The sequence below is a fragment of the Trachypithecus francoisi genome, unplaced genomic scaffold (genome assembly GCF_009764315.1).
Source record: "Trachypithecus francoisi isolate TF-2019V2 unplaced genomic scaffold, Tfra_2.0 Lachesis_group0, whole genome shotgun sequence".
Classification (NCBI taxonomy): domain Eukaryota; kingdom Metazoa; phylum Chordata; class Mammalia; order Primates; family Cercopithecidae; genus Trachypithecus; species Trachypithecus francoisi.
The window spans coordinates 158,176,317-158,193,341 of record NW_022681453.1 but is presented as its reverse complement, the minus strand read 5'-3'; the positions used below and the strand labels follow the sequence as shown (position 1 = coordinate 158,193,341).

At 39.3% G+C, this 17,025-nt stretch overlaps 1 protein-coding gene across 4 annotated transcripts in view; it reads left to right on the top strand.

Annotated features, from left to right (window-relative positions):
* Window positions 1-17,025, top strand: part of PPP2R3A (protein phosphatase 2 regulatory subunit B''alpha) — a 206,345-nt gene that overhangs the window by 46,298 nt on the left and 143,022 nt on the right. The gene's annotated exons all lie outside the window — the stretch shown is intronic.

Below are 17,025 nucleotides of genomic sequence, written 5' to 3'. Positions count from 1 at the left end.
ACTGTCACCCACAATTACTGAGAAATCATACACACACACACACACACACACACACTCTCTCTCTGTCTCTCTCCCCCCTCCCTCTCCCTCTCTCCCCCCCTCCTTCCCCTCCCCCCAAGGAAGACACTGGGGCAGGGTATTTTATAGCACCAGTCACCAGGCATTTATTTAACGTGGCAGTGTCAGTGAAATGGAATCCCTTCATTTCTTTTTTCTCCAACATATTTATAGGCCAAAAATGAATTATTATGGTCTGTACTGAGCAATCTCTAATTGAATTAATTCCTCAAGGAGAAAGGGAAGAAAAAAGGCAGACTAAGAAGTACAGACAACTCTAGACACTAGAAATTCTAGGGATCCCAGAATTATTATTCCTGATCATTTTAGACTCTAATTCTTTCTTGCTGTCCCAGATCCTAGAACAACATCTACCCCAAGTATTAAGAACACTGAAAAGCAAAAGTATCAGATTTTGTGGGTTCTTTCTGTTATGAGTCATAGAATGTGTTCCCATTATTTGGAGGCAATTGAAGCAAGACACAAAAATGCTTATTAGGTCTCCTCTGTCATATACATGCCTTCCTATTTTGCTGCAGCCAGAGAAGTCAAGGCTAGAGAATGAGGCTGGGAACAAATAAACTATAGATAACTACCACTACCTGGCCTCCTTCCCCCAACCAGTGTTTCATTATTTAAGAGTTAAAAAAAGTTACACAGAATAAGCCACTAAACAATGAAGAAAACACCAAGTTAGAGCAGAAAGGTCATGAAATCTTAGTATTAACTAATTAGCTTATAACCAATTGGCTCTCATAAAGCCTATTTACAGGGATATTTTAAGGAAAATCTGTGATTCCAAGCTGTTACCCCTTTTAATTTATTTTTTATTTATTTTTATTTCACTAGGTTTTGGGGGGATAGATGGTATTTGATTACATAGAAAAGTTTGTTAGTGGTGATTTCTGAGATTTTGGTGCACCCATCACCTGAGCAGTGTACACTGTGCCTAATGTATAATCTTTTATCCCTCACCCCCTTCCCACCTTTCCTCCCAAGTCCCCAGAGTCCGTTCTATCATTCTTATGCCTTTGCATCCTCATAGCTTAGCTCCAACTTATAAGTGAGAACATGCGAGTTTGGCTTTCCATTCCTGAGTTACTTCACCTACAGTAATAGTCTCCAGTTCCATCCAGGTTGCTGCAAATGCCATTATTTCATTACTTTTTATGGCTAAGTAGTATTCCATGGTTGTGTGTGTGTGTGTGTGTGCACGTATATGTATGTATCACATTTTGTTTATCCATTCATTGATGACTGAGCGTTTGGGCTGGTTCCATAGTTTTGCAATTGCAAATTGTGCTGCTGTCAACATGAGTGTGCAAGTATCTTTTTTGTATAATGACTTCTTTTCCTCTGGGTAGATACCCAGTAGTGGGATTGCTGGATCAAATGGTAGATCTGCTTTCTGTTCTTTAAGGAATTTTCATACTGTTTTCAAGAGTGATTGTACTAGTTTACATTCCCACCAGCAGTGTAAAAGTGTTCCCTTTTCACCACCATGCCAGTATCTACTCTTTTTTGATTTTTTAAATTATGGCCATTCTTGCAGGAGTAAGCGCATTGTGGTGTTAATTTGCATTTCGCTGATCATTAGTGATGTTGAGCATTTTTTCATATATTTGTTGGCCATTTGTATGTCTTCTCTTAAGACTTGTTTTATTTATGTCCTTAGCCCACTTTCTGATGGGATTGTTTGTTTTTTTCTTGCTGATTTGTTTGAGTTCTGTGTAGATTCTGGATATTAGCCCTTTGTCAGATGCATAGTTTACAAAGATTTTCTCCCATGCTGTGGGTTGTCTGTTTACTCTGCTGATTATTTCTTTTGCTATGCAGAAGCTTTTTAGTTTAATTAAGTCCCATCTGTTTATCTCTTTTTCTGTTGCATTTGCTTTTGGGTCCTTGGTCATGAAGTCTTCACCTAAGCAAATGTCTGGAAGGCTTTTTCCAATGTTATCTTCTAGAGTTTTTATGGTTTCAGGTCTTAGATTTAAGTCCTTGATCCATCTTGAGTTGATTTTTGTGTAAGATGAGAAATGAGGATCCAGTTTCATTCTTCTACATGTAGTTTGCCAATTATTCCAGCACTATTTGTTGAATAGGGTGTCCTTTCTCCACTTTATGTTTTTATTTGGCTTGTCAAAGATCAGTTGGTTGTAAGTATTTGGCTTTATTTCTGGGGTTCTCTATTCTGTTCCGTTGGTCTATGTGCCTATTTTTGTGACTTATAGCAATATAGTGTAGTTTGAAGTCAGGTAATGTGATGCCTCCAGATTTGTTCTTTTGCTTAGTCTTACTTTGGCTATGTGGGCTCTTTTTTTGTTCCATATAAATTTCAGGATTGTTTTTTCTAATTTTGTGAAGAGTGATGATGGTATTTTGATGGGGATTGCATTGAATATGTAGATTGCTTTTGGCAGAATGGTCATTTTCACAATATTAATCCTATCCATCCGTGAGCATGGGATATGTTTTCATTTGTTTATGTCATCTGTGATTTCTTCAGCAGTGTTTTGTGGTTTTCCTTGCAGAGGTCTTTCACCTCCTTGGTTAGGTATATTCCTATGTATTTTATTTATTTTATTTTTTTGCAGCTATTGTAAAAGGGATTGAGTTCTTGATTTGGTTCTCAGCTTGGACTCGGTTGGTGTATAGGAGTGCTACTGATTTGTGTACTTTAATTTTATATCCTGAAACTTGACTGAATTCATTTATCAGATCTAGGACCTTTTGGATCAGTCTTTAGGGTTTTCCAGGTGTATGATCTATCATCAGCAAACAGCGACAGTTTGACTTCCTCCCTTTATTTCTTTCTCTTGCCTGATTGCTCTGACTAGGACTTCTAGTACTACGTTGAATAGAAGTGGTGAAAGTGGGCATCCTTATCTTGTTCCACTTCTCAGGGGCAGTCCTTTCAGCTTTTCCCTGTTCAGTATAATGTTGGCTGTGGGTTTGTCGTAGATAGCTTTTATTACCTTAAGGTATGTCCCTTCTATGCCAATTTTGCTGAGGTTTTAATCATAAGGGGATGCTGGATTTTGTCAAATTTTTTTCCGCATCTATTTGAAATGATCATGTGATTTTTGTTTTTAATTCTCTTTATGTGGTGTATCACATTTATTGAGTTGTGTATATTATTAAGTCATCCCTGCATCCCTGGTATGAAACCCACTTGATCATGGTGGATTATCTTTTCAATAGGCTGTTGGATTCAGTTAGCTAGTATTTTGTTGAAGATTTTTGCATCTGTGTTCACCAGAGATGTTGGTCTGTAGTTTTTTTATGTCCTTTCCTGGTTTTGATACTAGGGTGATACTGGCTTCATAGAATGATTTAGGGAGGATTCCCTCTTTCTCTGTTTTTTGGAATAGTTTCAATAGTATTGGTACCAATTCTTTGAATGTCTGATAGAATTCAACTGTGAATCCATCTGGTCCTGGACTTTTTTTTGTTGGCAATTTTTTAAATTACTACTCTCTCTGCTTGTTATTGGTCTGTTGAGTTTGTTTCTTCGTAGTTTAATCTAGGAGGGTTGTATATTTCCAGGAATTGATCCATCTCTTCTGGGTTTTCCAGTTTGTGTGCATGAAGGTGTTCATAGTAGCCTTGAATGATCTTTTGTATTTTTGTGATATCGGTTGTAATATTTCCTGTTTCATTTCTAATTGAGCTTATTTGGATCGTCTCTCCTTTTCTCGTTTAATCTCTCTAATGGTCTGTCAATTTTGTTTATCTTTTCGAAGAACCAGCTTTTTGTTTCATTTGTCTTTTGTATTTTTTGTTGTTGTTTGAATTTCATTTAGTTCTGCTTTGATCTTTGTTATTTCTTTTCTTTTGCTAGGTTTGGGTTTGGTTTGTTCTTGTTTCTCTAGTTTCTTGTGGTATGACCTTAGATTGTCTATTTGTCGTCTTTCAGACTTTTTGACGCAGGCATTTAATGCTATGAACTTTCCTCTTAGCACCACTTTTGCTGTATCCCAGAAGTTTTGATAGGTTGTGTCACTGTTATTGTCCGGTTCAAAGAATTTTTTAATTTCCATCTTGATTTCATTGTTGACACAACAATCATTCAGAAACTGATTATTTAATTTCCATGTATTTGCATGGTTTTGAGGGTTCCTTTTGGAGTCGATTTCCAATTTTCTTCCACTTTGGTTTGAGAAAGTACTTGATATAATTTCAGTTTTCTTAAGTTTACTGAGACTTGTTTTGTGGCCTATCATATGGTCTCTCTTGGAGAATGTTCCATGTGCTGATGAATGGAATGTATATTCTGCAGTTGTTGGGTAGACTGTTCTATAAATATCCGTTAAGTCCATTTGTTCTAGGGTATAGTTTAAGTCCACTGTTTCTTTGTTGACCTCCTGATGTGATGACCTGTCTAGTGCGTTCAGTGGAGTATTAAAGTCCCCATTATTATTGTGTTGCTGTCTGTCTCCTTTCTTAGGTCTAGTAGTAATTGTTTTATAAATTTGGGAGTTCCAGTGTTAGGTGCATATATATTTAGGATTGTGATATTTTCCACTAGTCCTTTTATCATTATATAATGTCCCTCTTTGTCTTTTTTGACTCTTGTTGCTTTGAAGTGTGTTTTATGTGATAATAGCTACTCCTCCTCACTTCTAGTGTCCGTTTGCGTGGAATATCTTTTTCCACCCCTTTACCTTAAGTTTATGTGAGTCCTTATACATAAGGTGAGTCTCTTAAAGACAGCAGATACTTGGTTGGTAAATTCTTATCCATTCTGCCATTCTGCATCTTTTAAGTGGAGCATTTAGGCCATTTAATATTGCCATATGAGGTACTCTTCTATTCATCATATTAGTTGTTGCCTGAATACCTTGGGGGTTTTTTGTTGTGTTATTATTTTATATGCCCTGTGAAATGTATGCTTTAAGGAGGTTCTATTTTGGTGTATTTTGAGGTTTTGTTTCAAGATTTAGAACTCCTTTTAGCAGTTCTTGTAATGCTGGCTTGGTAGTAGTGAATTATCTCAGCACTGGTTTGTCTGAAAAAGACTTTATCTTTCCTTCATTATGAGGCCTAGTTTAATTGGATACAAAATTCTTGGTTGGTAATTGTTTGTTTAAGGAGGCTAAAGATGTAGGGTTTCTGCTGAGAAATCTGCTGTTAATCTGAGAGGTTTTCCTCTTAAAGTTATCTAATGCTTTTACTTCACAGCTCTTAAGATTTTTTCCTTCATTTTGACTTTAGATAACCTGATGACTATGTGCCTAGGTGATGATCTTTTTGCAATGAATTTCCCAGGTGATTTGGATATCTAGATCTCTAGCAACGCCAGGGAAGTTTTCCTTGATTATTCACTCTGTTACTACCTTTCTACGCTACTCAGCCTGTTAGAACTACAACATGAGAAGGCTTTTTAAAAATTGAGATAAAATTCATTTTCTGGACATTTGGGTTGTTTCCACTTTTTGGCTATTATGAATGATGCAGCTATGAACATATGTGTATAAGTTTTTGTGTGGACAAAGGCTGTTAACATATTTAGATTTTTCCAAACAGCTGGCTGGCTTTTGTTAATCAGAAGCACCCTCATGATGTACTGGGACCTCCACTTCAATATGTAACTTTTTTGTAGCATCTCCTGAGCAAAATCCCTTGGTGTCACTTCAGAGTGACTCTCTATCTTTGGTGTCACTTCAGAGTGACTGTGCTGTCTTTCTGGACCTGCTTCTAACACTCACCTCAATACAGGTCCTCACTTAGCTGAGCTGCTTTCCCAGCCTCACTGTGCTATGTGTTTCTGTCACTTAGATTTTTATAGTTTTGCTGGCTGCGTTATCCCAACTGCCCTTCCTACTCTAAGGCCTTAGCTGATGCTATCATCTCAGTCTCCATAACTACATTCATTGAGGCTGTTGAATGATTTTACATGTTTATATATAAAATAAAGGGCTAGGCCAGGCACAGTGGCTTAAACCTGTAATCCCAGCACTTTGAGAGGCTGAGGTGGGCAGATTGCTTGAGCCCAGGAGTTCAGGACCAGCCTGGGCAACATGGCGAAACCCTGTCTCTACTAAAAATACAAAAATTAGCTGGGCACAGTGCCATGCGCCTGTAGTCCCAGCTACTCAGGAGGCTGATGTGGGAGAATAGTTTGAGCCAGGGAGGCGGAGGTTGCGGTGAGCCAAGATCATGCCACTGCACTCCAGCCTGGACAACAGAGGAAGACCCTATCTCAAAAAAATAAAATAAAGGGCTAGACCAGGCACAGTGGCTTAAACCTGTAATCCCAGCACTTTGAGAGGCTGAGGTGGGCAGATTGCTTGAGCCCAGGAGTTCAGGACCAGCCTGGGCAACATGGCGAAACCCTGTCTCTACTAAAAATACAAAAATTAGCTGGGCACAGTGCCATGCGCCTGTAGTCCCAGCTACTCAGGAGGCTGATGTGGGAGAATAGTTTGAGCCAGGGAGGCGGAGGTTGCGGTGAGCCAAGATCATGCCACTGCACTCCAGCCTGGACAACAGAGGAAGACCCTATCTCAAAAAAATAAAATAAAGGGCTAGACTTACTTTGGTACAACACATTGCATATATAATACTGTTTTTTAGCAGTTATACACAATCAGAATAAGATACTTCTTCAGACTAATGTTCAAAATTATTTTCTTTACCCTGTGTATTCAACCCATTTTTTCCCATGTAGCTGATTTCCCCAGAAAGAAAGAATTAATATTATAAATCACTATTGTCTTCGTTTTCAAAGGGGGAAGGGCAAGGAATAGTAAGGGGATTCAGAAAGTTCTAAGAAATCTGTCCTAAAGTTCAAACTAAGCCTAACAGAATGAATTCTATAAATATAGAATGTGTTGTGTCTCACAGTTTTGTTCTCCTCTGTCTCCTACCCAATCTCACTTTCCTTCAGGGTACAGGCTCATTTTAAACTTATTCCTCAGTTTTGTAGGTCCTTTTAGTATAGGGTAAAGGAGCATCTTTTCTCGTTTGGGATGTTAGAGGTTATCCTAAAAAAGAAAAAAAAAAATTTAGTTTTTAGGGTCATAGTGGAGAGGCCAGCTTCTCTTCCATATAACTCTGCCAGAGGGAACCTGTAAAACTCATGCCTAGCAGCCTACCCTACCTGGTTCTTTTTGAGAAAGACTGTCTCCCTTGCCCAAGCATGCTTGTTCTGGAGAAAGATATGTGGAATGGTAAGGCAGGAAAGGAACCCCAGACCAAGACAGCTGGATCTCGAATTAACAACTGATGTGTTCCAGGCCCCCACAGCAGAGAGCACCAGTCTCTTGCCTACTGAAGCTCTCTTATCGTTGTCATCCTGAAGACTCAGATTGAGCACATGGTCCAGATAGCACTGCCTGTGTCTTCAGACAGGGAAAGTTCATGAGTGATCTGCAGGCCAAGAAGAGATGCAGACAGCTGTGCAGGAAGTGCCTACTGGTGGTAATCAGCTAGCTTTTTAGGACGGACTTAATTATATGCTGCAGGGAGCAGGAGAAAAGATTTTTTAGTTTATTCCAGAAAGACATTCAGAAAACTTTTACAATGGCTCTTTCCATTGTAACTGCACACAGCTCCTAATTTTCCATGTGCGCAAACAATTTATAACCTAAGTGTTTATGAGTCTCTATTTTTCCTCAATTCTGGTTAGTTCCTGCAGGAGAAACCTCTCACCCCAAAACAGCTTTTCTCTTACAATTCCCAGCACCATGGATTGTACATTCCCTTGTGATCAAAGCAGAGAGAGAAGAGAGTAGATCACAGATCATTTATTTCTCTGTAGTGAAATTCCCATATATTTGATCTTTTCCTAGAAAAGGTCACTCTAAAAACCATGTTCTTTGGTGCTATATTCCAGTTGTCATGAACTTCTTGAAACTAATTCGTGTTCTCAGATCCTTTCAAAAACCAAGCACATATATTAATACTTCCATTCAAACACAAGTAAATAAGTAAAAAGCAAATAAACCAACTTCATGCTAGTCTTCCTCTGTCAATAACTCATTGCCACAGACCAGTCTTTTCTAAGCCCTTTAGTATTCCTGGTCTTTTTGCCTCTCTGAATTTTTTGGAAAACATTTTGATATATCAAAACTTACAAATTATTTCTTCATCAAAAGACGTGAAGAAATATTTTCTTGCTTAAGAGTATAATAACAGGGCAGGCTTTTAACCACTATTCTGACTTTGAAACTTAGCAGATTTATAGGAAGTCAATTAAATGAAAGTATTTCTTGTCCTTTGCTCCAAACCAACATTGTACTAGAAAGTGCAGTAAGAAAAAGAAGAGGCCACATCTTTATCATCTCTCTAGCTTCATATCCAGCAAAGTGTCTGGCATATACGTGATTATATATAAAAATATTTGTTGAGTAATTGAATGACTATAAAATTAAAATCTAAACTCTTGTCCTCAAGAGTTTAGACACTACTGGAAAATAATGATCAAGTTATAAAATATTACAGTAGAAGCCCCTTTACCTGAACATGATTGAGTTTGCTAGTAGGGAATCATAAACTATATGTATGTGTACTATAAAACGTGTGTAGAAACATTTGAACTCAGGCATTAATTTATTCTGATGTCTTTTGATACAGGGTCAAAGCCTTTTCTCTGAGAATGGGTCTCATACATAATTACAGTTCTGTGACATATTTCTTTGATAAATCACACTCCTAGTATGTTTGTTGTCTGATTTGTGGTTTTAGTTTCTTTAGAGAGAGAACGTAATAGTAAAGCAGTTTGAATGTAGACACCTTCTAAACTTTAGTGAGCTTTCTCTTTCATCCCCCCTTACCTAATTTTAACAGCAAAATCTTTTTAGTAGTTTATTTCTACTAAAACTTAGGGTTTGGGGGTGGAGCAAGATGGCCGAATAGGAACAGCTCCAGTCTCCAACTCCCAGCGCAAGCGACACAGAAGACCGGTGATTTCTGCATTTTCAACTGAGGTACTGGGGTCATCTCACTAGGGAGTGCTGGACAATCAGTGCTGGTCAGCTGCTGCAGCCCAACCAGCGAGAGCTGAAGCAGGGCAAGGCATCGCCTCACCTGGGAAGCGCAAGGGGGAAGGGAATCCCTTCTCCTAGCCAGGGGAACTGAGACACACAACACCTGGAAAATCGGGTAACTCCCACTTCAATACTGTGCTTTAAGCAAACGGGCACACCAGGAGAATATATCCCACACCTGGGCGGGAGGGTCCCACGCCCACGGAGCCTCCCTCATTGCTAACACAGCAGTCTGCGATCTAACCGCAAGGCAGCAGCGAGGCTAGGGGAGGGGCGCCTGCCATTGCTGAGGCTTAAGTAGGTAAACAAAGCCACTGGGAAGCTCGAACTGGGTGGAGCTCACAGCAGCTCAAGGAAACCTGCCTGTCTCTGTAGACTCCACCTCTGGGGACAGGGCACAGCTAAAAACAACAACAACAAAAAGGCAGCAGAACCTCTGCAGACACAAACGACTCTGTCTGACAGCTTTGAGAGAGCAGTGGCTCTCCCCACACGGAGGTTGAGATCTGAGAAGGGACAGACTGCCTGTTCAAGTGGTCCCTGACCCCTGAATAGCCTAACTGGGAGACATCCCCCACTAGGGGCAGTCTGACACCCCACACCTCACAGGGTGGAGTACATCCCTGAGAGGAAGCTTCCAAAGGAAGAATCAGACAGGTACACTCACTGTTCAGCAATATTCTATCTTCTGCAACCTCTGCTGCTGATACCCAGGCAAACAGGGTCTGGAGCGGACCTCAAGCAATGTCCAACAGACCTACAGCTGAGGGTCCTGACTGTCAGAAGGAAAACTATCAAACAGGAAGGACACCTATACCAAAACCGCATCAGTACGTCACCATCATCAAAGACCAGAGACAGATAAACCACAAAGATGGGGAAGAAGCAGGGCAGAAAAGCTGGAAATTCAAAAAATAAGAGTGCATCTCCCCCTGTAAAGGAGCGCAGCCATCGCCAGCAACGGATCAAAGCTGGTCAGAGAATGACTTTGATGAGATGAGAGAAGAAGGCTTCAGTCCATCAAACTTCTCAGAGCTAAAGGAGGAATTACGTACCCAGCGCAAAGAAACTAAAAATCTTGAAAAAAGAGTGGAAGAATTGACAGCTAGACTAATTAATGCAGAGAAGGTCATAAACGAAATGGCAGAGATGAAACCCATGACACGAGAAATACATGACAAATGCACAGGCTTCAGTTACAGACTCGATCAACTGGAAGAAAGAGTATCAGCGATTGAGGATCAAATGAATGAAATGAAGTGAGAAGAGAAACCAAAAGAAAAAAGAAGAAAAAGAAATGAACAAAGCCTGCAAGAAGTATGGGATTATGTAAAAAGACCAAATCTACGTCTGATTGGGGTGCCTGAAAGTGAGGGGGAAAATGGAACCAAGTTGGAAAAAACTCTTCAGGATATCATCCAGGAGAACTTCCCCAACCTAGTAGGGCAGGCCAACATTCAAATTCAGGAAATACAGAGAACGCCACAAAGATACTCCTCGAGAAGAGCAACTCCAAGACACATAATTGCCAGATTCACCAAAGTTGAAATGAAGGAAAAAATCTTAAGGGCAGCCAGAGAGAAAGGTCGGGTTACCCACAAAGGGAAGCCCATCAGACTAACAGCAGATCTCTCGACAGAAACTCTACAAGCCAGAAGAGAGTGGGGGCCAATATTCAACATTCTTAAAGAAAAGAATTTTCAACCCAGAATTTCATATCCAGCCAAACTAAGTTTCATAAGTGAAGGAGAAAGAAAATCCTTTACAGATAGCAAATGCTTAGAGATTTTGTCACCACCAGGCCTGCCTTACAAGAGACCTGAAGGAAGCCCTAAACGTGGAAAGGAACAACCAGTACCAGCCATTGCAAAAACATGCCAAAATGTAAAGACCATCGAGGCTAGGAAGAAACTGCATCAACTAACGAGCAAAATAACCAGTTAATATCATAATGGCAGGATCAAGTTCACACATAACAATATTAACCTTAAATGTAAATGGACTAAATGCTCCAATTAAAAGACACAGACTGGCAAACTGGATAAAGAGTCAAGACCCATCAGTCTGCTGTATTCAGGAGACCCATCTCACATGCAGAGACATACATAGGCTCAAAATAAAGGGATGGAGGAAGATCTACCAAGCAAATGGAGAACACAGAAAAGCAGGGTTGCAATCCTAGTCTCTGATAAAACAGACTTTAAACCATCAAAGATCAAAAGAGACAAAGAAGGCCATTACATAATGGTAAAGGGATCAATTCAACAGGAAGAGCTAACTCTCCTAAATATATATGCACCCAATACAGGAGCACCCAGATTCATCAAGCAAGTCCTTAGAGACCTACAAAGAGACTTAGACTCCCATACAATCATAATGGGAGACTTCAACACTCCACTGTCAACATTAGACAGATCAACGAGACAGAAAGTTAACAAGGATATCCAGGAATTGAACTCATCTCTGCACCAAGCGGACCTAATAGACATCTATAGAACTCTCCACCCCAAATCAACAGAATATACATTCTTCTCAGCACCACATCGCACTTATTCCAAAATTGACCACATAATTGGAAGTAAAGCACTCCTCAGCAAATGTCAAAGAACCGAAATTACAGCAAACTGGCCGGGCGCGGCGGCTCAAGCCTGTAATCCCAGCACTTTGGGAGGCCGAGACAGGCGGATCACGAGGTCAGGAGATCGAGACCATCCTGGCTAACACAATGAAACCCCGTCTCTACTAAAAATACAAAAAACTAGCCGGGCGAGGTGGCGGGCGCCTGTAGTCCCCGCTACTCGGGAGGCTGAGGCGGGAGAATGGCGGGATCCCGGGAGGCAGAGCTTGCAGTGAGCCGAGATCGCGCCACTGCACTCCACTCTGGGCAACAGAGCGAGACTTTGCCTCAAAAAAAAAAAAAAAAGAAAAGAAAACAAAAGAAATTACAACAAACTGTCTCTCAGACCACAGTGCAATCAAACTAGAACTCAGGACTAAGAAACTCAATCAAAACCGCTCAACTACATGCAAACTGAACAACCTGCTCCTGAATGACTACTGGGTACATAACGAAATGAAAGCAGAAATAAAGATGTTCTTTGAAACCAATGAGAACAAAGATACAACATACCAGAATCTCTGGGACACATTTAAAGCAGTGTGTAGAGGGAAATTTATAGCACTAAATGCCCACAAGAGAAAGCAGGAAAGATCTAAAATTGACACTCTAACATCACAATTAAAAGAACTAGAGAGGCAAGAGCAAACACATTCAAAAGCTAGCAGAAGGCAAGAAATAACTAAGATCAGAGCAGAACTGAAGGAGATAGAGACACAAAAAACCCTCCAAAAAATCAATGAATCCAGGAGTTAGTTTTTTGAAAAGATCAACAAAATTGACAGACCGCTAGCAAGACTAATAAAGAAGAAAAGAGAGAGGAATCAATAGATGCAATAAAAAAGGATAAAGGGGATATCACCACCGACCCCACAGAAATACAAACTACCATCAGAGAATACTATAAACACCTCTACGCAAATCAACTAGAAAATCTAGAAGAAATGGATAATTTCCTGGACACTTACACTCTCCCTAGACTAAACCAGGAAGAAGTTGAATCCCTGAATAGACCAATAGCAGGCTCTGAAATTGAGGCAACAATTAATAGCCTACCCACCAAAAAAGTCCAGGACCAGATGGATTCACAGCTGAATTCTACCAGAGGTACAAGGAGGAGCTGGTACCATTCCTTCTGAAACTATTCCAATCAATAGAAAAAGAGGGAATCCTCCCTAACTCATTTTATGAGGCCAACATCATCCTGATACCAAAGCCTGGCAGAGACACAACAAAAAAAGAGAATTTTAGACCAATATCCCTGATGAACATCGATGCAAAAATCCTCAATAAAATACTGGCAAACCGGATTCAGCAGCACATCAAAAAGCTTATCCACCATGATCAAGTGGGCTTCATCCCTGGGATGCAAGGCTGGTTCAACATTCGCAAATCAATAAACGTAATCCAGCATATAAACAGAACCAAAGACAGGAACCACATGATTATCTCAATAGATGCAGAAAAGGCTTTTGACAAAATTCAACAGCCCTTCATGCTAAAAAACGCTCAATAATTCAGTATTGATGGAACGTACCTCAAAATAATAAGAGCTATTTATGACAAACCCACAGCTAATATCATACTGAATGGGCAAAAACTGGAAAAATTCCTTTGAAAAGTGGCACAAGACAGGGATGCCCTCTCTCACCACTCCTATTCAACATAGTGTTGGAAGTTCTGGCTAGGGCAATCAGGCAAGAGAAAGAAATCAAGGGTATTCAGTTAGGAAAAGAAGAAGTCAAATTGTCCCTGTTTGCAGATGACATGATTGTATATTTAGAAAACCCCATTGTCTCAGCCCAAAATCTCCTTAAGCTGATAAGCAACTTCAGCAAAGTCTCAGGATACAAAATTAATGTGCAAAAATCACAAGCATTCTTATACACCAGTAACAGACAAACAGAGCCAAATCATGAATGAACTTCCATTCACAATTGCTTCAAAGAGAATAAAATACCTAGGAATCCAACTTACAAGGGATGTAAAGGACCTCTTCAAGGAGAACTACAAACCACTGCTCAGTGAAATCAAAGAGGACACAAACAAATGGAAGAACATACCATGCTCATGGATAGGAAGAATCAATATCGTGAAAATGGCCATACTGCCCAAGGTGATTTATAGATTCAATGCCATCCCCATCAAGCTACCAATGAGTTTCTTCACAGAATTGGAAAAAACTGCTTTAAAGTTCATATGGAACCAACAAAGAGCCCGCATTGCCAAGACAATCCTAAGTCAAAAGGACAAAGCTGGAGGCGTCACACTACCTGACTTCAAACTATACTACAAGGCTACGGTAACCAAAACAGCATGGTACTGGTACCAAAACAGAGATATAGACCAATGGAACAGAACAGAGTCCTCAGAAATAATACCACACATCTACAGCCATCTGATCTTTGACACACCTGAGAGAAACAAGAAATGGGGAAAGGATTCCCTATTTAATAAATGGTGCTGGGAAAATTGGCTAGCCATAAGTAGAAAGCTGAAACTGGATCCTTTCCTTACTCCTTATACGAAGATTAATTCAAGATGGATTAGAGACTTAAATGTTAGACCTAATACCATAAAAACCCTAGAAGAAAATCTAGGTAGTACCATTCAGGACATAGGCATGGGCAAGGACTTCATGTCTAAAACACCAAAAGCAACGGCAGCAAAAGCCATAATTGACAAATGGGATCTAATTAAACTAAAGAGCTTCTGCACAGCAAAAGAAATTACCACCAGAGTGAACAGGCAACCTACAGAATGGGAGAAAATTTTTGCAACCTACTCATCTGACAAAGGGCTAATATCCAGAATCTACAAAGAACTCAAACAAATATACAAGAAAAAAACAAACAACCCCATCAAAAAGTGCGGAAAGGATATGAACAGACATTTCTCAAAAGAAGACATTCATACAGCCAACAGACACATGAAAAAATGCTCATCATCACTCGCCATCAGAGAAATGCAAATCAAAACCACAATGAGATACCATCTCACACCAGTTAGAATGGCAATCATTAAGAAGTCAGGAAACAACAGGTGTTGGAGAGGATGTGGAGAAATAGGAACACTTTTACACTGTTGGTGGGATTGTAAACTAGTTCAACCATTATGGAAAACAGTATGGCAATTCCTCAAGGATCTAGAACTAGATGTACCATATGACCCAGCCATCCCACTACTGGGTATATACCCAAAGGATTATAAATTATTCTACTACAAAGACACATGCACACGTATGTTTATTGTGGCACTGTTCACAATAGCAAAGACTTGGAATCAACCCAAATGTCCATCTGTGACAGACTGGATTAAGAAAATGTGGCACATATACACCATGGAATACTATGCGGCCATAAAAAAGGATGAGTTTGCGTCCTTTGTAGGGACATGGATGCAGCTGGAAACCATCATTCTTAGCAAACTATCACAAGAAGAGAAAACCAAACACTGCATGTTCTCACTCATAGGTGGGAACTGAACAATGAGATCACTTGGACTCGGGAAGGGGAACATCACACACTGGAGCCTATCATGGGGAGGGGGGAGGGGGGAGGGATTGCATTGGGAGTTATACATGATATAAATGATGAATTGATGGGTGCTGACGAGTTGATGGGTGCAGCACACCAACATGGCACAAGTATACATATGTAACAAACCTGCACATTATGCACATGTACCCTAGAACTTAAAGTATAATAAAAAATAAAAATAAATTTTAAAAAAGTTAGGGTTTTTTTACATTTTAGAACAACTTTTTTCCACACTTACATTTTGTTAGTTTATGTAATTGAATTGAGTAGTTACTGTGAAAAGTACAACCAGCATAAACAGACTGAGGACAAATGCAGCTGACTCTTAGCACACAACCCAACTAGTAAGGTAAGAAATATGAGAGTGTAAGAGAAGCTATTAGCCACAAATCCATGTGTGATGGGCATTAGTTGCTCTGTTTCACAGGAGAAATGGAGAGCATTGGCTGAATACGATAGTATGTTAAGTGGAGGTCATTTGAGAGAGGCTATATAGTATTTCACTAAGTGCTGTATATATAAAGTTAAGAATAACAGTAAGGGGACTTGAATAATCAGGAAGTCTTCATGAAATAGTTAAATTTTGAGTTGGATCTTGAAAGATGATTAGAATGTATAATTTGAGGAAAGGGAGCATTCTCAGGAAAGGAATGAACCTGCTCACCTAAAGCCACAGGTTGGTGTTGGGAAGGAGAGGAAATATAACTTAAAAGTGTGGTTTAATAGAATAAGCATTAAATTGTAAGTCTAAAGGCCTAGCTGCATTCCTACATACCTTTTTGACATTTTATTTAGGAGATAAATAATCAGGGAGAAAAAGAGTATTCTAGTTGGGAGTGTAAGGGAAAAATTTGGGAAAGCCACCCGCCTCAAAGAATTAACATGGAAGCCCAGTGAGAGAGAAAATTGAGAAAATAAGGAAAGGCTCAGGATGAAGCATAAGACCAGTGGTTTTCAGTTGTAATCCTCTTTCAATCATAGTACATATCAAAAGCTTTCAGATAAAATTTGATGTGAACAGAAGACTCTGCCACTTAAAAGAAATTCTTTAAAACACAGCTTTAGACGTATAAGCCTAATGTATACATTATAAAGAGTTGTCAGTGTCTTGAAAAGAAATCAGTGGGAAAAAGCAGACTTATATTTGTAGGAAACAGTGGAAAACCAAATAATTTAATTTCCACTAAATTAGGCAAAGGTTCAGTAAAAGAGGGTTGTAAGCTGTTGTAAGCTTTTTTTTTGTTTTAATAATCTTTGGTGTATATTTTCTAGACATAGAAAATAAATGCTGATTGATGTGGTTGATTGAAAATAAATAATGAAATCTAAATATTAAATGTGAGAGAAAACAGTCAGCCCTCTGTATCAATGGGTTCTGCATCTAGTTGGAAAATATTTGGGGAAACAATATGGTTGCATTTGTATTGGATATATATAGACTTTTTTTTCTTGTCATTATTTCCTAAACAATGGAGTATAACAGCTATTTACGTAAGACTTATATTGTATTAGGTATTACAAGTAATCTAGAGATGCTTTAAAGTATATGGGAGAATGTGAGTAGGTTGTATGCAAATTTTACACGTTTTATATAAGAGACTTGAGCAGCCGTGGATTTTGGTCCATGGAGGGGGGTCCTGGAACCAATCCCCCACAGATACCAAAGGATGACTTTATGATTCACTTACAAATAACTATATGAGGCAGATATTTAATATATGATGAAATAATAGATATTTTTAAAATCTTAACTGATTTCTTTAAAGCTTCTCAAAGGAAGAAATCTTACAAATTCAGTATGTACTATGTCATTGCTGTTTGA